This window comes from Rhinoderma darwinii, chromosome 1 (assembly GCF_050947455.1).
Source record: "Rhinoderma darwinii isolate aRhiDar2 chromosome 1, aRhiDar2.hap1, whole genome shotgun sequence".
Lineage (NCBI taxonomy): Eukaryota > Metazoa > Chordata > Amphibia > Anura > Rhinodermatidae > Rhinoderma > Rhinoderma darwinii.
Window position 1 is genome coordinate 241,892,888 of NC_134687.1, and position 22,942 is coordinate 241,915,829.

Consider the following 22,942-nt stretch of genomic DNA (forward strand, 5'->3'; position numbering starts at 1 on the left):
AGACAATAAAATTTTATTGGCTGAAGGGGTATCTACGCCCCAAAACGCGTTACAAAAAGAAGGTCTGAATAAAATAATATTTTGTTATCTACATATCTTTCTTCCTCCAGGCCCTGTTTAAAGAGGCTCTGTCACCAGATTTTCAAACCCCTATCTCGTATTGTAGCAGATCGGCGCTGCAATGTAGATTACAGTAACGTTTTTGTTTTTTTCAAAAACGAGCATTTTTGGCCAAGTTATGAGCATTTTTATATTTATGCAAATGAGCCTTTCTTAAGTACAACTGGGCGGGTTTAAAGTTAAGTACAAGTGGGCGTGTATTGTGTGTACATCTGGGCGTTTTTACTTGTTTAAGGGTATGTGCACACACACTAATTACGTCCGTAATATACGGACGCATTTCGGCCGCAAGTACCGGACCGAACACAGTGCAGGGAGCCGGGCTCCAAGCATCATACTTATGTACGATGCTAGGAGTCCCTGCCTCGCTGCAGGACAACTGTCACGTACTGAAAACATTATTACAGTACGGGACAGTTGTCCGGCAGCGAGGCAGGGACTCCTAGCGTCGTACATAACTATGATGCTAGGAGCCCGGCTCCCTGCAGTGTGTTCGGTCCGGTACTTGCGGCCGAAATACGTCTGTCAACTACGGACGTAAATAGTGTGTGTGCACATACCCTTACTAGCTGGGCGTTTTGAATAGAAGTGTATGATGCTGACGAATCAGCATCATCCACTTCTCTTCACAACGCCCAGCTTCTGGCAGTGCACAGACACACAGCGTGTTCTCGAGAGATCACGCTGTGACGTCACTTCCTGCCCCAGGTCCTGCATCGTGTCGGACGAGCGAGGACACATCGGCACCAGGCGACAGAGGCTACAGTTGACTCTGCGGCAGCATCGGCGTTTGCAGGTAAGTCGATGTAGCCTCTGTTGCCTGGTGCCGATGTGTCCTCACTCGTCCGACACGATGCAGGACCTGGGGCAGGAAGTGATGTCACAGCGTGATCTCTCGAGAACACGCTGTGTGTGTCTGTATCCTGCCAGAAGCTGGGTGTTAACGAAGAGAAGTGGATGATGCTGATTCGTCAGCATCATACACTTCTATTCACAACGCCCAGCTAGTAAAAGAAGTAAAAACGCCCAGATGTACACACAATACACGCCCACTTGTACATAACTTTAAACACGCCCAGTTGTACTTAAGAAAGGCTCATTTGCATAAATATAAAAATGCTCATAACTTGGCAAAAAATGCTCGTTTTTGAAAAAACCCAATGTTACTGTAATCTACATTGCAGCGCCGATCTGCTGCAATACGAGATAGGGGTTTGAAAATCTGGTGACAGAGCCTCTTTAAGCTCCTATGTATTATCCCATTTTCTTCACCTTGCTGCACTTCACACCCAGGAAACCGCTTGCAACGGAGTACCGAGGGAGACTGCTGCACCGCTATATTTACATTAAGAATGTGTTGTGCCTTCGCACAACTCACAGGTACGGGAGTATGGCCTCATGCACACGACCGTAGTGATGTGCACGGCAGTGATTTTCTGCTCGGATGGCCGCAGAGTGTCACCAGTGGGCCGCATGCAAATCGCAGGGCCGTGCACATGGCTGTGTGCTTTCATTTCTATGAGCCTGGACTGCAAAACACAGGCGTAATGAGACTCGTCCTATCTTTTTGCGGTCCAGGCTCTTGGGCAATGCACGGATCGTGGAAACCACGGTCGTGTGCATGGGCCCATAGAAATGAATGGGACCGTAATTCATCCACAGATTTGTGGGTGAATTGCGGCCGCAAAAACACGTTCGTGTGCATGGTGCCTTAGCTATCATTGTCTACGATAAGCCATTTCATGTACATACTTGCTGTCATATGTAGCACTCTACATTTTCTGTTAGCTACTTTCCCAACTAATATAATGTTTGACACTTAATAAAAAGGTATCAGGAGTAGGACCTGAACAAACTATTTTTGAAAATTAACCCCTTCCTGCTTTTGGGCATGACTGTACGTCCAGATACAAAGGGCGTTCCCGCACACGGGCGTAGTCACGCCCTGTAGATAAAGCGAGCACATGAGCTGTGCGCGCTTTATCTTCAGCGGCTGTCATACAGAGCTGACATCCCGCTGCAATGGCTGTTACCGCCGATCGCAGCCATTTAACCCCTTCAATGCGGCTGTCAATGGCGTCCGCCGTATTGAAGTGGTTGACAGAGGGAGGGAGCTCCCTCTGTACCCCCAGTGCTCCCCTGCGATGGCAACCAGGAAGCCGTTGCTAGGCTTCCTGGTTGCCCAGGTAAGGAAGCCTATTAGGTCCTGCCCGAGGCAGGACCTAATACACTAAGGCCTGATGCACACGACCGTGTTCGGTCCGTGATATACGGTCCGCATGTCGGCCGCTTGTCCCGGACCGTACAAAGTACAGGGAGCCGGGCTCCTAGCATCATACTTATCTATGACGCTAGGTGTCACTGCCTATCCACGTAACTACTGTCACACACTAAAACATGATTACAGTACGGGACAGTAGTTCCGCGGACAGGCAGTGACCCCTATCGTCATAGATAAGTGTGATGCTAGGAGCCCGACTCCCTGCACTGTGTTCGGTCCGGGACATGCAGCCGACATGCGGACCGTATATCACGGACCGAACACGGTCGTGTGCATGGGGCCTAACTGTCAGATGAAGAATGACTACATAAGTAGTGCGGTGTATTGTACCGGGGATCAGAAGAACAGATCTTCAAGTCCCCAGGTCAGTGTAAAAGAAAAAGTGAAAAAGGTAAAAAAAAAATGTTAAAGAAAAATAAATACAAGTTTTAACTAATAAAAACAATAAAATCGCCCTGTTTCCCTGATCAACTCCTTTATTATTAGAAAAGAAATTAAAACATGAAAAAAAAAAAAACTATACAATAGGTATCGCCGAGTTCGGAATGGCCTGATCTATAAAAATGTCACATTACTTTTACCGCACGGTGAACACCGTAACATTTAATAAAAAACCATGACCGCATTTTATTTTTTTGTCATCTTGACTCAAAACAAATGTAATAAAAAGTGATCAAAAAGTTGCAAGTAACGCAAAATGGTACCAATAGAAACTACAGTTTGTCATGCATAAAACAAGCCCTACCGCAGCGATATCAACTAAAAAATAGAAAAGTTATGGCTGTCAGAAAATGGCGACACAAACAGGATTTTTTTTTTTTTTTACAAAAGAGTTTTTATTGTGGGAACATAGTGAAACGTAAAAAAAAACTATATAAATTTGGTGTCACTGTAATCGTATCGACCAACAGAATGAAGTTAACATGTTGTTTATACTGCACGGTGAACACTGTAAAAAAAAAAAAAACGTGCTAGAATGGCTTTTTTTGGTTTCCTCATCTCCCAAAAAATGGAAGAAGTAGTGATGATAAAAACCAAAAACACACATGTACCACAAAATGGAACCAATAAAAATTACAGCTCGTTCCACAAAAAACAAGCCCTCACACAGCTCCGTCACCGGAAAAATAACACGTTATGACTCTCAAAACGCAATGATGCTAAATGATGGCCCAGACCCATATTTTAGGTCCTGTAGAATTTCACTAAGTACCCCACATCATCATTTCCTGGATCCCACAGGTGGACCTTGTAGATGCAGCGGAGATGAGGAAACTTTAGGGCCTTGTGCGGCTTATAGGGCTAGTGAAGAAGTCAAAGATTAGGCAATACTGGAGCGCAGATATTTTGTATAATACCCAATAATCCCGGCCTGTGCATAAAGGATTGGTTCAAAGCGTACCACACACATCCATGGATTATTCATTCACCCCATTATTACAGCATCCTATTATGACCTGATGCACTCCGCCTAGCTTATATATACCCTGATGCACTCCGCCCAGCTTAAATATACCCTGATGCACTCCGCCCAGCTTACATATACCCTGATGCACTCCGCCCAGCTTACATATACCCTGATGCACTCCGCCCAGCTTACATATACCCTGATGCACTCCGCCCAGCTTACATATACCCTGATGCACTCCGCCCAGCTTACATATACCCTGATGCACTCCGCCCAGCTTACATATACCCTGATGCACTCCGCCCAGCTTACATATACCCTGATGCACTCCGCCCAGCTTACATATACCCTGATGCACTCCGCCCAGCTTACATATAGCCTGATGCACTCCGCCCAGCTTACATATAGCCTGATGCACTCCGCCCAGCTTACACATACCCTCATGCACTCCGCCCAGCTTACACATACCCTCATGCACTCCGCCCAGCTTACACATACCCTCATGCACTCCGCCCAGCTTACACATACCCTCATGCACTCCGCCCAGCTTACACATACCCTCATGCACTCCGCCCAGCTTACACATACCCTCATGCACTCCGCCCAGCTTACACATACCCTCATGCACTCCGCCCAGCTTACACATACCCTCATGCACTCCGCCCAGCTTACACATACCCTCATGCACTCCGCCCAGCTTACACATACCCTCATGCACTCCGCCCAGCTTACACATACCCTCATGCACTCCGCCCAGCTTACACATACCCTCATGCACTCCGCCCAGCTTACACATACCCTGATGCACTCCGCCCAGCTTACACATAGCCTCATGCACTCAGCCCAGCTTACACATAGCCTCATGCACTCCGCCCAGCTTACACATAGCCTCATGCACTCCGCCCAGCTTACACATAGCCTCATGCACTCCGCCCAGCTTACACATACCCTCATGCACTCCGCCCAGCTTACACATACCCTCATGCACTCCGCCCAGCTTACACATACCCTGATGCACTCCGCCCAGCTTACACATAGCCTGATGCACTCCGCCCAGCTTACACATAGCCTGATGCACTCCGCCCAGCTTACACATAGCCTGATGCACTCCGCCCAGCTTACACATAGCCTGATGCACTCCGCCCAGCTTACACATAGCCTGATGCACTCCGCCCAGCTTACATATAGCCTGATGCACTCCGCCCAGCTTACATATAGCCTGATGCACTCCGCCCAGCTTACATATAGCCTGATGCACTCCGCCCAGCTTACACATACCCTGATGCACTCCGCCCAGCTTACACATACCCTGATGCACTCCGCCCAGCTTACACATAGCCTGATGCACTCCGCCCAGCTTACACATAGCCTGATGCACTCCGCCCAGCTTACACATAGCCTGATGCACTCCGCCCAGCTTACACATAGCCTGATGCACTCCGCCCAGCTTACACATAGCCTGATGCACTCCGCCCAGCTTACATATAGCCTGATGCACTCCGCCCAGCTTACATATAGCCTGATGCACTCCGCCCAGCTTACATATAGCCTGATGCACTCCGCCCAGCTTACATATAGCCTGATGCACTCCGCCCAGCTTACATATAGCCTGATGCACTCCGCCCAGCTTACATATAGCCTGATGCACTCCGCCCAGCTTACATATAGCCTGATGCACTCCGCCCAGCTTACATATAGCCTGATGCACTCCGCCCAGCTTACATATAGCCTGATGCACTCCGCCCAGCTTACATATAGCCTGATGCACTCCGCCCAGCTTACATATAGCCTGATGCACTCCGCCCAGCTTACATATAGCCTGATGCACTCCGCCCAGCTTACATATAGCCTGATGCACTCCGCCCAGCTTACATATAGCCTGATGCACTCCGCCCAGCTTACATATAGCCTGATGCACTCCGCCCAGCTTACATATAGCCTGATGCACTCCGCCCAGCTTACATATAGCCTGATGCACTCCGCCCAGCTTACATATAGCCTGATGCACTCCGCCCAGCTTACATATAGCCTGATGCACTCCGCCCAGCTTACATATAGCCTGATGCACTCCGCCCAGCTTACATATAGCCTGATGCACTCCGCCCAGCTTACATATAGCCTGATGCACTCCGCCCAGCTTACATATAGCCTGATGCACTCCGCCCAGCTTACACATAGCCTGATGCACTCCGCCCAGCTTACACATAGCCTGATGTACTCCGCCCAGCTTACACATACCCTGATGTACTCCGCCCAGCTTACACATACCCTGACGTACTCCGCCCAGCTTACACATACCCTGACGTACTCCGCCCAGCTTACACATACCCTGACGTACTCCGCCCAGCTTACACATACCCTGATGTACTCCGCCCAGCTTACACATACCCTGATGTACTCCGCCCAGCTTACACATACCCTGATGTACTCCGCCCAGCTTACACATACCCGGATGTACTCCGCCCAGCTTACACATACCCGGATGTACTCCGCCCAGCTTACACATACCCTGATGTACTCTGCCCAGCTTACATATACCCTGATGTACTCCGCCCAGATTACATATGCCCCCACATTATAAGCTGAAATACCAGTAAAACACCAAGCAAAATCTGTGCTTCAAAAGCCAAATGGTGGTCCAACTGAGCCTGGCAGTGTGCCCAAACCACAATTTATTACCACATATGGGGTATTACTGTATTCTGGAGAACCCGCTTAACAATTTATGGGATGTGTGTCTACGGTGGTACAAGCTGGACACAACACATTGGGCACTGAAATGGCATATCTGTGGAATACGGCAATTTTTAATCTGCAACATCTATTGTTTACTCATTTTTGCAAAACACTTGTGCGGTCAAAATGCTCACTACACCCCTAGATAAATTCTTTGAGGGATCTAGTTTTCAAAATGGGGTAATTTTTCGGGAGTACCACTGTACTAATACTATAGCTCAATGCAACATGGTGTCAAAAAACAAATCTTGTAAAATCTCCACTCCAAATACTAAATGTGGCTCCTTCCCTTTAGAGCCTTGCTGTGTGTCCAAACAGCAGTTTATGACCACGTGTGGGGTATTTCCCAAATCTGGAGAGAATGCTTTACAAATGTTACGGTGCTTTTTCTCTTTTATTTGTTGAGAAAATGAAACATTTTGAACTAATGCTACGTCTTATTGGAAAATAATATAATTTTTCATTTTCACTGCCCATTTCTAATAAAATCTATGAGACACATGTGGGGTCAAAATGCTCACTACCCCCCTAGATGAATTCCTCAATGGGTGTAGTTTCCCAAATGGAGTCACTTTTGGGGGGTTTCCACTGTACTGGTACCTTAGGAGCTTTACAAATGAGACATGGTGCCGAGAAATGAATTCAGCAAAATCTGTACTCCAAAAGCAAAATGGCGCTCCTTCCCTTCTGAGCCCTGATGTGTATTCATACAGTGGTTTATTATCACATATGGGGTATTTCCGTCCTCTGGAGAAGTTGCTTTGCAAACGTTACGGTGCTTTTTCTCCTTTATTTTATGAGAAAATGAAACATTTTGACCTAACGCTACATCTTAGTGGGGAAAAATTTAATTTTTCATTTTCACTGCCCAATTCCAATGAAATCTATGAAATACCTGTGTGGTCAAAATGATCACTACACCCCTAGATGAATTCCTCTAGGGGTGTAGTTTCCCAAGTGGAGTCACTTTTGGGGGGTTTCCTTTGTTTTTGCACCACAAGACCTCTTCTAACCTGACATGGTGCCTGAAATATAATTTAAGAAAAGGAAGGCCGAAAAATCCACTCGGTGCTCCTTTGCTTCTGGGGCCTTTGTTTCAGGCCCGTAGCACACTAGGGCCACATGTGGGATATTTCTAAAAACTGCAGTCAGGAAAATAAATATTCAGTTGTGTTTCTCTTGTAAAAACCTTTAGTATTACAGGAAAAATTGAATTTCTGCAAAAAAAAATGAAATTTGCACATTTCCCTTCCACTTTGCTTTAATTCCTGTGACACGCATAAAGGGTTAAGAAACTTTCTAAATGCTGTTTTGAATACTTTAAGGGGTGCAGTTTTTAAAGTGGGGTGATTTGTGGGGATTCCTAATACATAAGGCCCTCAAAGCTACTTCAGATCTGAACTGTTCCATAAAAAAATAGCCTTTTGAAATTTTCTTGAAAATATGAGAAATTACTGCTAAACTTAAGCCTTGTAACGTCCTAGAAAAATAAAATGCTGTTCAAAAAATGATGCAAACATAAAGTAGACATATGGAAAATGTTAACTAGTCACTATTTTGTGTGGTATAACTATCTGTCTTACAAGCAGATACATTTGAATTTAGAAAAATGCAAATTTTTGAAAATTTTCTCTACATTTTGGTGTTTTTCACAAATAAATATTGAATTTATCGTCCAAATTTTTTCACTAACAAAGTAGAATATGTCACGAGAAAACAATCTCATAATCAATTGGATAGGTAAAAGCATTCTGGAGTTGCCACATAAAGTGACACGTCAGATTTAAAAAAAATGAGGCTGCGTCATATGGTCCAAAAGTGGCTGCGTCCTTAAGGGTATGTGCACACGAGAACTGTATTTTACGTCTGAAAAGACAGACTGCTTTCAGTTGAAAACAGCTGCGTCGTTTCAGACGTAAAAGCTCCTCCTCGCATTATGCGAGCTGTCTTTGACGCCCGGAATCTTGAGCTGCTCTTCATTGAATGCAATGAAGAACGGCTCAAATTACATTGCAAAGAAGTGTCCTGCACTTCTTTGCCGAGGCAGTCAATTTACGCGTCGTCGTTTGACAGCTGTCAAACGACAAACGCGTAAATGACAGGTCGTCGGCACAGTACGTCGGCAAACCCATTCAAATGAATGGGCAGATGTTTGCCGACGTATTGGAGCTCTATTTTCAGACGTAAAACGAGGCATAATACGCCTCGTTTACGTCTGAAAATAGGTTGTGTGAACCCAGCTTAAGGGGTTAATGCTTGTTAAGGATGGCAAACATCCGAGGAATATAATGCCACGTTCACAGAGGCCAGATTTCTGGTGGAGTCTGGATTAAAAAATCCACAATAAAGTACAGAACATGACGAAGGTATAAACTCGACTTTGAAGCTTTAAATATGCAGACCGTTAGGTTGTGGATTTTGCAGACTTGACAATTTATCGAGAAATCCACAATAAAATCTGCATATGGATCTGCTGAAATTTTGCTGGCCATTCATGTTCAGGCTTCATCCAGGTCTGCTCTATATCTAAAAATGAATATCTTTTTATTTACAAGGGAAGGAGGTAGTAAAATTAATTTAAAAATAACTAGGCAAGAAAAGCTTGAGGACGAGCCTGTTTTGGCCTTAACCCTTTAACCCCTTAAGGACGCAGCCTAGTTTTGGCCTTAAGGCCTCATGCACACGACCGTAGCCCGACCGTAGCCGTGTGCACGGCCGTGATTTTCGGGTCGGCCGGCTGCGGACTGTCAGCGGACTGTCAGCCGCAAGCCGCCCGCACATGCACATGGCCGCGGCCATTGTTTTCAATGAGCCCGGACCGCAACTCCGGACCGTAATAAGACATGGCCGTACTTTCTGCGGTCCGGGCTCCCGGGCCGTGCACGGACCGCAAAAACTACGGTCGTGTGCACGGCCCCATAGAAAAGAATGGGGCCGCAATTCTCCCGTGGATTTTCGGGGGAATTGCGGACGCAAAAACACGGTCGTGTGCATGAGGCCTAAGGCTCAGAGCCCATCTTTCAAATCTGACATATTTCATGTGGTAATAACGTCGGAATGCTTAAACCTGTCCAAGCGATTCAGAGATTGTTTTCTCGTGACACATTGGGCTTCAGGTTAGTGGTAAAATTTGGTCGATATATTCAGTGTTTATTGGTGAAAAATTGCAAAATTTAGAGAAAATGTTGAAAAAAATTGCATTTTTCAGAATTTAAATGCATCTGCTTGTAAAACAGACGGTTATACCACCCAAAATAGTTACTAGTTCACATTTCCCATATGTCTACTTTAGATTGGCTTAGTTTTTTTGATCATTTTTTTATTTTTCTTGGACGTTACAAGGCTTAGAACATAAACAGCAATTTCTCATATTTTTAAGAAAATGTCAAAAGCCTTTTTTTAAGGTACCTCTTCAGTTCTGAAGTGGCTTTGAGGGGCCTATGTATTAGAAACCCTGATAAAACACCCCATTTTAAAAACTAGACCCCTCAAAGTATTCAAAACAGCATTTAGAAAGTTTTTTAACCTTTCAGGCATTTCACAGGAATTAAAGCAAAGGAGGTGAAATTTGCAAATTTCATTTTTCTTGCTGAATTTCAATTTTATTCAATTTTTTTTTCTGTAACACACAAGGTTTTACCAGAGAAACACTACTAAATATGTATTGTCCAGATTCTGCAGTTTTTAGAAATGTCCCACATCTACTGCGCTCGTAGAATAAAACAAGCCCTAGAAGCAAGGAAGCACCTAGTGCATTTTGAGGCCTCTTTTTTATTAGAATATATTTTAGGCAGCATGCCAGGTTTGAAAAGGTGTTGAGGTGCCAAAACAGTAGGAATCCCCCAATAGTGACCCCATTTTGGAAACTACACCCCTCAAGGAATTCATTTATGGTTGTGGTTACCATTTTGACCACAGTTTTTTCACAGCACCTATTTGAATTGGGCTGTGAAATTAAAAAAAATTCATTTTTTCCAATAAGATGTCATTTGTGATCAAAATTTCTTATTTTCACAGGGAACAAAATACCCCATTTTGTTGCCCAATTTGTCCTTAGTGCGGCAATACCCCATTTGTGGTGATAAACTGCCGTTTGGGCCCATGGGAGGGCTCAGAAGGAAAGGAGCGCAGTGTGTTTGTTGGAGTCCAGATTAGCTGGATTGGTTTTTGGGTACCATGTCGCATTTGCAGACCCCCAGAGGTATCAAAGCAATGGAAACCCACCATAAGTGACCCCATTTTGGAAACTACACCCCTCAAGGAATTCATTTATGGGTGTTGTGACCATTTTGACCTCATAGTTTTTTCACAGAACTTATTTGAATTGGGCTGGGAATTAAAACAAAATTAATTTTATCCAATAATATGTAGTTTTAGCTGAAAATTTCTTATTTTCACAAGAAACAAAATACTGTTGCGCAATTTGTTCTGAGTGCCGCAATACCCCATTTGTGGTGATAAACTGCCGTTTGGGCCCATGGGAGGGCTCAGAAGGAAATGACCACCATTTGGCCTACTGTGGATTTTCTGGTGCGAAGGCTTCCGTCGATGGCATAGCCGGACGCCATTGTTTGGTGTCCGGTTGCCATAGTCACCATCGCCGGCAGCTATCGTATAGCTGGCGATGGCAGCTTAACCCCTAAAAAGCTGTGATCGCTATTGAACACGGCTTTTCAGGGGTTAATCAACGGGGACACAGCGATCGGTCCCCGCTGTAGGAGCTGAGACAGCTGCTGTACGAGACAGCAGCTGTCACAGCTCCTGTATGTGTCAGGACGGCGGCCGAAATGGCCGTTACTCCCGAGACGTACTATTCGGTCATGGAGCGCGAACGCTATGGTTACCATGACCTAATAGTACGTCCAGGAGCGGGAAGGGGTTAATGTATAGACATGGTTTTGTGGGTCACGTCTCGCATTGGTAGGCGTTGTGCTTATTATTTCCTCTTTGTACACAACTTAAAAAAAATAAAATAAAAAATTGAGGGGGGGGGGGGGGGATCTTTTTCTGGGTAGGGGATATTTCTGTGGGGAAATGCAGTTCTGGGTTTCCAAAAATAAAGGGCCTTTATGACCTCCTGGAATTGCAGAAAGGTTTCACAATTGCCCGCATACCTGGACATCACAAACGCATGCAATTTGGGTGAGGTGGATGGACAGCTTATTGTACTATGTTTTGCTTTTAACGAGTCTCTGTGACCACATAATAAGTGCTCTATCTTCTACATGATGTGATCGGCGCTGTAATGTAGATTACAGCAGTGTTTTTTTTATTTAGAAAAACTATTATGACCAAGTTATGACCTATTTTAGATTTATGCTAAGGACTTTCTTAATAGCCAACTGGGCGTTTTTTAGCTTTTGACCAAGTGGGCGTTGTGGAGAGAAGTGTATGATGCTGACCAATCACTTCATGTACTCAGCACATAGTAATCTTGCGAGATCACGATGTGCTGTCACTTACTCACACATTAACATTACTGAAGTGTCTTGAGAGCGAATAGACATCGCTACCAGCCAGGACGTGATGTCTATTCACAATCTTGACACTTCTGTAACGTTTGTGTGGGACTTAACCCCTTCCCGCCGCAGCCCTTTTTCAGATTTTCATTTTCGTTTTTCCCTCCCCACCTTCCAAAGGCCATAACGCCTTTATTCTTCCGTCTATATAGTACTATGAGGGCTTGATTTTTGCGGGACAAGCTGTAGTTTTTCGTAGCACCATTTATTTTGCCGTATAATGTACTAGGAAACGGGGGAAAAATTATTTGTGGGGTAGAAAATGAAAAAAAACAGTGATTCCGCCATGGTTTTTTGCGCGCCATTTTTACGGAATTCACTGTACAATTAAAACAACATATTCATTTTATTCTATGGGTCAATACTAGGGATGCACGGTGCATCGAAACTTCGATACTGTTTCGATACTGTGCATCCCTAAACGGTTCGATACCGCTATTTCCTGTATTTCGATACTGAGCTGCGCAGCCGCACAGCTCAGTATAGTAATACATGAATGTATGGGAGCGCGGCTGCGGCTGTGTAATTCAGCCACAGCCCCGCTCCTGAGTCATGATAAGTTCGCGGGGTCAGGATGATGCGATGCGGCCAGCGCTGCACTAATGAGCGTCGGCACTGAAGACAGAACATGGGCGCTATACAAAACACCCCCATGTTCTGTCCTCCGTGCCTGAACTGCCGCTCATTAGTGCAGCGCCGGCCGCACCTCCTCTTGATGACCGCGCGCGCACTTCCTGTCAGGAGCGGGGCAATGGCTGTATTACACATCCGCAGCCCCGCTCTATAACGGCGGAGATCAGAGAAACCTCTCATCTCCGCCGTTATTCTCCTGAATGCTGCGATCACAGCTGACTGCAGCATTCAGGAGAAAATGAGCAGGGGGATGCCCCTGGATTGCGTCACAGGGAATTCCTGTGACGCGATCGAGGGCCATACCATGTTTGGGCAGACAGCTCAGGGTCTATTGACGGACCCCAGGGCTGTCTTACCATATTTCATGTCGTTAGGACATACCCAAGTATGTCCTAACAACTGCCTGTGTATTATCCGTCCACAGGTTAATGTACTGGCACATATCTGATATATGTCAGTACATTAAAGTTTAAAAATAGAGTAAAAACAAAGTATTGTTAAATTTTAAAAAAAAATACACATTCACCTTTTTTACAATAAACATTAAAATAAGTCTCAATACATAAAATATACACATTCAGTAATGGCGCGCACAAGTTTTTTGCATCATTTATGATGTGTACGCTGTAAAAAAATGAAATAAACACGGCTTTCATTCACTTATTAATGTTAGGCGCGAGGTGCGATGAATTTACCCTCCATGTTCCTCACATTAATAGTAATTAACCCCATTATGTACCTCACACATTAACCCATTATGACTGAGAAACATGATGGGATTACTATTAATGTGAGGCGCGTTCAAAATTCATCACACGTCGCGCCTCACATCAGAAAACGGAAGAATTTTTTTTTTATTACTGTTGGCAAAAGTATCGAAATTGGTATCGAAATCGCAATACTAAACGAAGTATCGGTATCGAAGTCCAAATTCTGGTATCGTGACATCCCTAGTCAATACGATTACGCCGATATCAAATATGTGTAGGTTTTTCTATATTTTACTACTTTTACAAGTAAAAACCTAAGTGTAAAAAATAAAATTTATTTTGTTTCGCCAAATTCCGAGAGCCGTAACGTCTTTATTTTTCCGTCGATTAAGTGGTATAAGGGCTTATTTTTTGCGGGATAAGCTGTAGTTTTTAATACAATTTTGGTGTAAATGTGACGGTTTGATCACTTTTTATTTCATTTTTTGTGGGAGATTAGGTGAACAAAAAATAGAGATTCTGGCGTTTACAATTTTGTTTTTTTTACAGCGTTCACCGTGAGGGTTAAATAATGATATATTGTGATAGTTCAGACTTTTACGGACGCGGCGATACCAATTATATTTATTTAATTTTTTACTATGCTCTAGGGGGAAAATGGGAAAAGGGGGGTTTTTTGAACTTTTAATATTTTATTTTTTTTTACACAAAAAAAACTAACTAATTTTTACATTTTTTATTAGTCCCCCTAGGGGACTTCAACCAGCGATCGTTAGATCGCTTGCACGATATACTGCAATACTAATGTAATGCAGTATATCGTGATTCTGACAGTCTCCTATGAAGCCCTGCCGGAGGCAGAGCTTCTTAGGAGTACCAAGATGGCGGACCTGGGGGACTTCGTCAGACCCCCAGGCAGCCGTGTGAACCAACGGCTCCCCCCGATCTCGCCGCAGGGGGGCCGTTGAGACGTTACAGGGGGTCGCCCCCCTGTTTTTAGTAATTTAAATGCCGCGATCTCTATTGAACGCGGCATTTAACGGGTTAAACAAGCGGGATCACGCTAAAGCGCGATCCTGCTCGTAACCCGGAAGTGTCGGCTATAACACACAGCCGACAGATTCGCTCTATGGAGCGGACTCAGCCCGTGAGCCCGCTCCATATTCCCCCACCCGGCGTGTGCCGTATATATACGGCGGATGTCGGGAAGGGGTTAATGATAGCACAGAGTGATTTTGATGTGCTGTAAGTCCCACACAAACGTTACCGAAGTGTCGGGATTGTGAATAGACATCCCATCCTGGCTGGAAGCGATGTCTATTAACTCTCAAGACACTTCAGTAAGGTTAATGTATGAGTAAGTGACTGCACATCGTGATCTCTCAAGATCACTATGTGCTGAGTACATGAATGGAGAGAAGTGTATGACGCTGATTGGTCAGCGTCGCACTTCTCTTCACAACGCCCACTTGGTCAAAAAGTAAAAACTCGCCCAGTTCTCTATTAAGAAAGTCATTAGCATAAAGCTAAAATAGGTCATAACTTGGTCAAAATTGATAGTTTTTCTAAATAAAAAAAAAACACTGCTGTAATCTACATTACAGCGCCAATCACATTATGTAGAAGATAGAGCACTTATAAGGTAGTGACAGAGCCTCTAAGCATGGCACTATATGGTTTGATCACTTGATCAAATAGGTCTACCACACCCATAAAGTGATTGTAGTCCTGGATGCAGGCTGCCTTGGTAGTTGGGGTGAAGGCTCCATGTAATGCAACAGGTCGGCTGCTAGCATGATATAGGGTAGACAATACTTGAAAAAGCCTTCATAGAGAAGGTGAAATGTTGCAGTGGATGCTGGATGAATAAACCAGAGTTTTTTTGAGTGCTGCTTCTATCTCTTTTTTGGGTAGACAATATATGCACGTCCGTTTTGTGCTTACATTTAAGAGAGCAGATTTTTGTTGCAGACAGCACTACGTTCCCCGTTCTGCAACGTCTGCCGCAGCAGGGATTCTTCTGGCTGGTGCCAGTGGATATGGCTGAAAGGGACTTTAGGATGGGTATACGGTTATAAAAATTGTCCATATATAGGTGATAGCCCTGGCCAAGTAAGGGGTGTATCAGGTTCCAAACTATTTTGCCGCTTATACAGAGAAATGGAGGGTAGTCTGGGGGATAAATTTTCAAATCTTTTCCCTGGTAAATTTCAAAGCTGTGTGTTTCCCGTAGCTCCAAGCTCACATACCCTGTACATTTTTATCCCGTATCGGCCCTTTTATTTGGCAGGTATTGCCTGAAATGCAGCCTCCATTTAAAGTTTACGAGGGACTCAATCGCTGTATTTTATTCAGGGATGTACATTTCGGAAAAGTTTTTCCTAAAGTGGTCGATGATTATTGGGGTCCTGGGGAGGTTGGAAACGGGAATTATAAAAATATAGGAGTGGCACGGTCACAGGTGGTGACAGTCTCAGACTACCCCTAACACTACTACCTAACACTATAACATAACAATTGCTATGTAAACAGTCTAATTTATTTTATGGGGTTTTTATTTTTTTCAAACAAAAAAAAAAAGGCGCTCCCTAAAAATACAGGAGCGTGACGGAAGTCAGGTGGTGACGGAAGTCAGGTGGTGACGGAAGTCAGGTGGTGACGGAAGTCAGGTGGTGACGGAAGTCAGGTGGTGACGGAAGTCAGGTGGTGACGGAAGTCAGGTGGTGACGGAAGTCAGGTGTCAACATAGGGTAGAATTGAGATACTTGGGAGGCAGTCTGGGAGGGGGATCTTTATTGAAGACTTGACAGAGACCTTCACAGATCTGACAGGAGGCAGAGATCAGCTGGATACAGAGGTGAGTATAGGGGCGTTAGTGGGGCGATCTGCAGAATTTTTGTCAGAAACATGGACAGACAGTACTATATTTGACGACCGGCTCTGAGAAGCTCTGACAAAGAAATGCGCTTCCCAGAGCCGGTAAATGGCACTACTCTGTTACTGACAGATGTGATCGGTCAGGCACATTTGACTGACTAATCACAGCAAACGACGACACGGGATCACACTGATTGGTCCGCTGCCGGCTAACTGATTGTTAGCGGTCACAGACAGCACCAGTCATTGTGATGTCACCATGTCTTGACATAGTGACTGTTGTAAAAAAGTATTCGGCACACTGAGTCGTAAGTGATGAATTCTTGAAAATTTTTATTTTTGATGCCAAGGGTTAGGTGCAACGTTTCGGTCAAAGGACCTTCGTCGGGCACTACAAGTATACAGAATATTTATACATTGGTATATTAGCATCATATACGTTCATTGGTGAAAAATAATTTTTTAAGGGAAGTAAAACATGACGTCATAAGGAAAATATAATGTGGAAACTAAAATGAAAATAAAGATAAAACAAAGAACAGAATTGTGTTGCGAAATATCACAGGATAAATGATCTAGCAAGAACAGAATGTATATACGGATGACATCCTCATCCCATGTACAATAATAGTCAGGTATCAGATGATGCAGTGAGTTCCTCATATAGGCAGCAATTCTACAGAGACTATGTTGAGAACCCTCAACATTCATAGAATTGAAATTGAACAACAAAAGAGGAAGAAGTTCCAGAGGGATTTGGACGACTACAACAACCAGAGGGTATACAGGTGGCATGAAGGTTATCCAGGCAGCAGACAAACACGAAGAGGGGCATACATCTCATCAGGATCCTCATACTCAGGCTCAGGGGGCGAAGGTCAGGAATATCATCAACAAAGATCCTACGGAAACCGTTTTTTAGGCCAACGACGGGGCAGACGCCCAAGAAGAGGACGAGGAGAGGCGGAAAACAATCAAGAAGATCTGAATCGGATGATGGAGACGAGATCACAGGTATGACCTCGACATCGCAATCACTGATAGTCAACATCTCGTCTAAAACCTTGAGTCCAGCCCAACTACTCCTCCTCCAGAAGGGCCTTTCCTTCTGCCCAACATACAGGTACGATTTGTTCCAGCTAGATATGGATCTAAATCGTTTTTTCAGATCCCTACACCTACGGGTCTACTTCTCCAACATGGAGGAGCCCCGGAGGAATGAAGGGTCAATTGTCAACCCTTCAGAGGGCCCTGTGATTACTTCTCGAGACTTTGGATTGAGGAAAAAGAGTTTCTTCAACCCTCCAAAGAACTCACCTGCGTTGGAGACATTTATCAATCTGATCCACAGAGAAGTGGACAGATTTAATCACGATTTTAGACTAGGCCAGTTTAAAAGTCAGGCCAACTTGAACAGTTTGGACAGACAAGCTTTAGCTTCCCTTACTGGGGATAAGGATCTGATCATAAAACCTGCAGATAAGGGGGGAGCGATTGTAGTGATGGACAGGTCCTCTTATCTTAGAGAGGTACAGAAGCAGTTACAAGATACTTCGGTTTATCAACCCATAAGTCAGGACCCTACGAATAAAATCGCATTAAAAATAAAGAATACCCTAGCGAAACACATGACCCTAGGGACAATAGACCAGGACACAGTTTCATATCTGACCAACAGACATCCGGTCATACCTGTGTTCTACATACTCCCCAAAATACATAAAGGTCTAGACAATCCTCCTGGACGGCCGATAGTGGCCTCCACTGATTCAGTATTCACGCCTCTCTCCAAATTTATGGAGAAACTCCTGACCCCACTTATTAAAAACACAAGATCATTCTTGTTGGATACATCTAGCTTTCTAGAGATCATTCACACATTCGAGATTTTGACTCCAGATGTCATCTTAGTGACATTAGATGTTTGCAGCCTATATACCTTGATCATACACACAAAAGGGCTGACTGCGGTCAAAGAGATACTCACTAAAGCTGGGAAAGAGAATAAGATTATAGACCTAGGCCTTGACCTGCTGACAATTATCCTAACCGATAATTATTTCTTATTTGAAGACACATACTTTATTCAAAAGAGAGGCACGGCCGTGGGTTCCAATGTGGCACCACCATATGCCAACTGCTACATGGCCCACTTTGAGGAAAACTACGTATACCCCACAACTATGTTTAAAGAACACATACTGTTATGGACCAGATATATATAGACAATATATTCTGCCTGTGGCAGGGCACCGAAAAAGCGTTGGTAGAATTCATTGAATACCTCAATAGCATCTGGCCTGAACTGCAGTTCACATTAAACTTTGATAGGTCCCGGATCAGTTTCTTGGACACCATGGTCATTAAGGATGGTGAAGGCCACCTTAGCACTGACCTATTTACGAAAGAAACAGACAGAAATGGCCTCCTGCATTACGATAGTTGCCACCCAATTGCCACCAAGAGAGCTCTTCCTAAATCCCAATACACACGCATATCCAGGATAGTGGACGATACCGATAATAGGGCAGTGCGCATGGCCAGCATGACTCAAAAATTTAGGGATAGAGGCTATCCAAGCCAAACACTAAGGGAAGCACAATCAACATCAACTTCCGACAGAAATATGGATAGACCCAAAAGTATACCCTTTGTACATACATACCACCCCTGTGCCTACAAGGTGCACCATATCATTAGAAAACACTGGTCGCTCCTCAAAGAAGCGTATCCAAAGGTCGTAGAGTTTCAGACTCCATTTCTTCCATGCGCCAAGAGACCCCGGAACCTCAGGGATAGGTTAATTAGAGCAGATGTAGGATCAACAAAAAAACCTTTAAGACAAACCTTTCTGAATACCCCAAGAAAAGGGACATTCCCTTGTAGATCCTGTCTACAGTGCTCGCATATCATAAAAGGTGACATATTACGACATCCCCATACTGGCAAACGTATACCGATAAAGGAATATTTTACATGCAACACAAATTATGTCATCTACCTGATAAAATGCCCGTGCGGGCTAGCGTATGTGGGGGAAACGACGCAGCGCATACGGGACAGAATAGGCCAACATAAGAGCAATATTCGATGCAACAAGACCCCATTACCAATTCCGGCGCATTTTCTATCCAGAACACACAATGTCTCGCAACTACAGTTTCAGGTAATTGAACACATTCCTGCCCCACGAAGAGGAGGAGATAGGATTAAGACACTAAAGCGCAGAGAGGCGTACTGGATTCATAGGTTGCAAACATTAGAGCCCAAAGGCCTGAACAGGGAGTACGAAGTGAGCAGTTTTTTGTAAATAACCACCACAGTAAATAACCACCACTAAATATGACCAATATCTCTCCTGCAGACACGCTGACCCAACACAGGGCATAATACCTACCTACATGCCGGACAAGGTATCCTTTAGAGTATTAATTCTCCTGTGCAACAGGGTATATAATAACCTATATCTAGGAATTTTGATAGAGATATGTATCAAACGTCTATACACAGACAATTTTTTCATAGCACCTATTTACAGCAGACAAAAAATTAGGTACCACCTTATCGACAGACTGGGACCGAGAACAGAGAAATGTTTGGACTTATACAAACACAGCATACATAACCAGTAACTGTGGTTCCCTTACTATTTATTCATACCAGCTCAGGAGATTTACAAGTCTTTAAAATTACCAGCATGACAAACTACCACTAGCTACCCCATCTGTATTACGTCCGATGTCCCCTCTATGTATACTCTCTAAAGATGCGGTCTAATCACAATAACAAGCACATCATCTATGTTTCCCTACAAATTAACATATCCCTAGCACGGCACAAAGTGCACTTAATTACGAGACCAGCCGAGACCTGACAGCAGGGATTCCCCTTAGCCACCACACGTTCGATAATGTGTGGGCGTGACTAGGGACGGCTCTGACCAACCAGATGCAGGGGAGGCAGGGTTTGACAGGAGAGGACACGAGTGTCCTCGGACCAGCAGAACGCCCATAGCATGACGTCTACGGACGCGCGCTAAGACACGCCCACTGCCCGCCCCGCACTAGGATATTTAAACCTGCAGTGTATCCCCCATTTTAGCGCCAAAAAGGAGTGGAAATCCGCCATTCTTATCTACAGCGCTGATCTTCTGGATACACCAGAAACCAGGGTAATAAGGTATGCCTGCAACAATTCTATACCCAACATGGTTCAACTGTGGTCTTATGTTATGCTAGTTAGCATTGAACTGTTAGTCTGTACGTACCTTAGATGCTTGCCATATTATGCTACTATGTGAATGTGTTATTGTGCTACTATGTTGCCCCTAGTGGTGTGCCGTTTTTACAGCAAGAGATACTGCTTAGTCCTTCTGTCTTTTTTCCTTAACTATTTAAGTATAGACATCTGTATTCTCTAACATAGTCTCTGTAGAATTGCTGCCTATATGAGGAACTCACTGCATCATCTGATACCTGACTATTATTGTACATGGGATGAGGATGTCATCCGTATATACATTCTGTTCTAGCTAGATCATTTATCCTGTGATATTTCGCAACACAATTCTGTTCTTTGTTTTATCTTTATTTTCATTTTAGTTTCCACATTATATTTTCCTTATGACGTCATGTTTTACTTCCCTTAAAAAATTATTTTTGGACCAATGAACGTATATGATGCTAATATACCAATGTATAAATATTCTGTATACTTGTAGTGCCCGACGAAGGTCCTTTGACCGAAACGTTGCACCTAACTCTTGGCATCAAAAATAAAAATTTTCAAGAATTCATCACTTACGACTCAGTGTGCCGAATACTTTTTTACAATACGATTGGGTTGGGACCCTATTCGTGCACCTACCCGGATCTAGTGCATTCCTAACCAATTTCTACAAGTTTGACATAGTGACTGTTTAATGCCTGGGCGTAACTGTACACCCTTTTTTGGGACACACAAATATGGGAAGGGCTTAACTGGTTCCCGACCGCTGGCTGTGTTTTTACAGCCAACGGTCAGGGTACTTAAAACCCGAGCCATAGACTTTTTACAGCTCGGGTTTTAACTTGCTGCCCGAGAGATTGGGCAGCCGATTGTCTGGTCTGCCGGGGACCCTGAGGAGAGGATAGAAGCAGCTTTCGCTGCTTCTGTCTTCTCTGATTACTTGTACACAGCGCTCAATAAACGCTGTGTATAGGAATAGAGGCAGCGGCCACGCCGCTGTCTCTATTGCTCCCGGTGTTCATGTGACTGGTCACATGATTGCCGGGTGCCGTTACTGACAGACTGCTGCTGGGTTGTACTAGACCCAGCACAGTCCTATTAGTGACGATCGTCACTATATGAGGGCTGATTTCCCCTGTAACTGGGGCCGCTGTGCAGCTCCAGTTACAGTAGAAAAACATGGTGTAAAAGAAAGAAAAAATAAATAAAATATATATATATATATATATATATATATATATATATATATATATATATAAAGTTCCCCAAAGGTCTTTTTTGACCTTTGAGAGACAGACAATACTAATAAAAAAGTAAGGTGGAAAAAAAATAAAAAAATAAATACACATAAAATACCCACCCCCAAAAAAAAACGTTCCGCTCCGGCAATCATTTTTATAACGCTAGCGCTGACCCAATTACCCTAATGTAGACACGTAATATATTAAAATTTACGGTGGACAATGACGATCACAAATAAAAGGTCTATTTTAGGGTAAAACTATGTTATTACCAAAAAAAATAGCTGAAACTTAAAGTTTGAAAATTATAGTAAAAAAAAAAAAATATAATTTTTTTTAAGAATAAAAATTCTAAAATAGCAAAAAGGAGGTGTATAAAAACGATAAAAAAAAAGAAACCTGCATTGTCTACGGAAAAAAAACATTGCAAAAATCACGTCGTTCGCTCAACAAATAAAAAAGTTATAGCCATTTATCTAACACGTGCTAAAAAGGGCTAAACGGTGTCTGGTCCTGAAGGCTCAAAACAGCCCGGTCCTGAACTGGTTAAAGAGGACCTTTCCACCCGCCTGACATATCTGCTTTAGTAAACACTTGTAATCCCCATGAAATAACAATTCTAGAACTTTTATTAGAATACCGCGTAGTGTGGTTCCACGGTTATTCCTCATAGAAATGTATGACTAAATTGAAAACTTGCTGTCACCAGGGAAATTAAAACACCCAGTTGTCAATTTAATCATACATTTCCAGTAGGAGTGACAGAGTAACGACACATTGTGGAGTATTTACTAAAACAGACATGTCAGGAGGGGTGATAGATCCCCTTTTACACAAAGACAATGGAAACAAACTGATCAAATCCGCTCATTTAATAACAATCTAATAATAGCGCTTCTAAAACTGTAAAGCGCCCCTCAGTTTTTGGTAGGGCGCAGCTGGAGAGACGGTTTTGACAGATGTGATTATACACTGCAAAGGCCTTGTACTGGCTGCACCAATCTCTGGTTCATCAACATTTTTTAACCTTTTGTGCTTTGTTCTACTGGGTTCAGGAAACAAATTTTTAAAGATAAATGGAAGACATGCTTTGAAAAGGTTTGCATGAGCTTTGACCAATTGTGAAGCCCAGACGTTACCATGTTCTGGCTGGTGAGGCCCCAGCAGAAAAAAATTGAGAAGCCATGTAA

At 43.8% G+C, this 22,942-nt stretch overlaps 1 protein-coding gene across 2 annotated transcripts in view; it reads right to left on the reverse strand.

The window, feature by feature from the left end:
* Positions 1–22,942, reverse strand: part of LSM4 (LSM4 homolog, U6 small nuclear RNA and mRNA degradation associated) — a 49,332-nt gene that overhangs the window by 13,249 nt on the left and 13,141 nt on the right. The gene's annotated exons all lie outside the window — the stretch shown is intronic.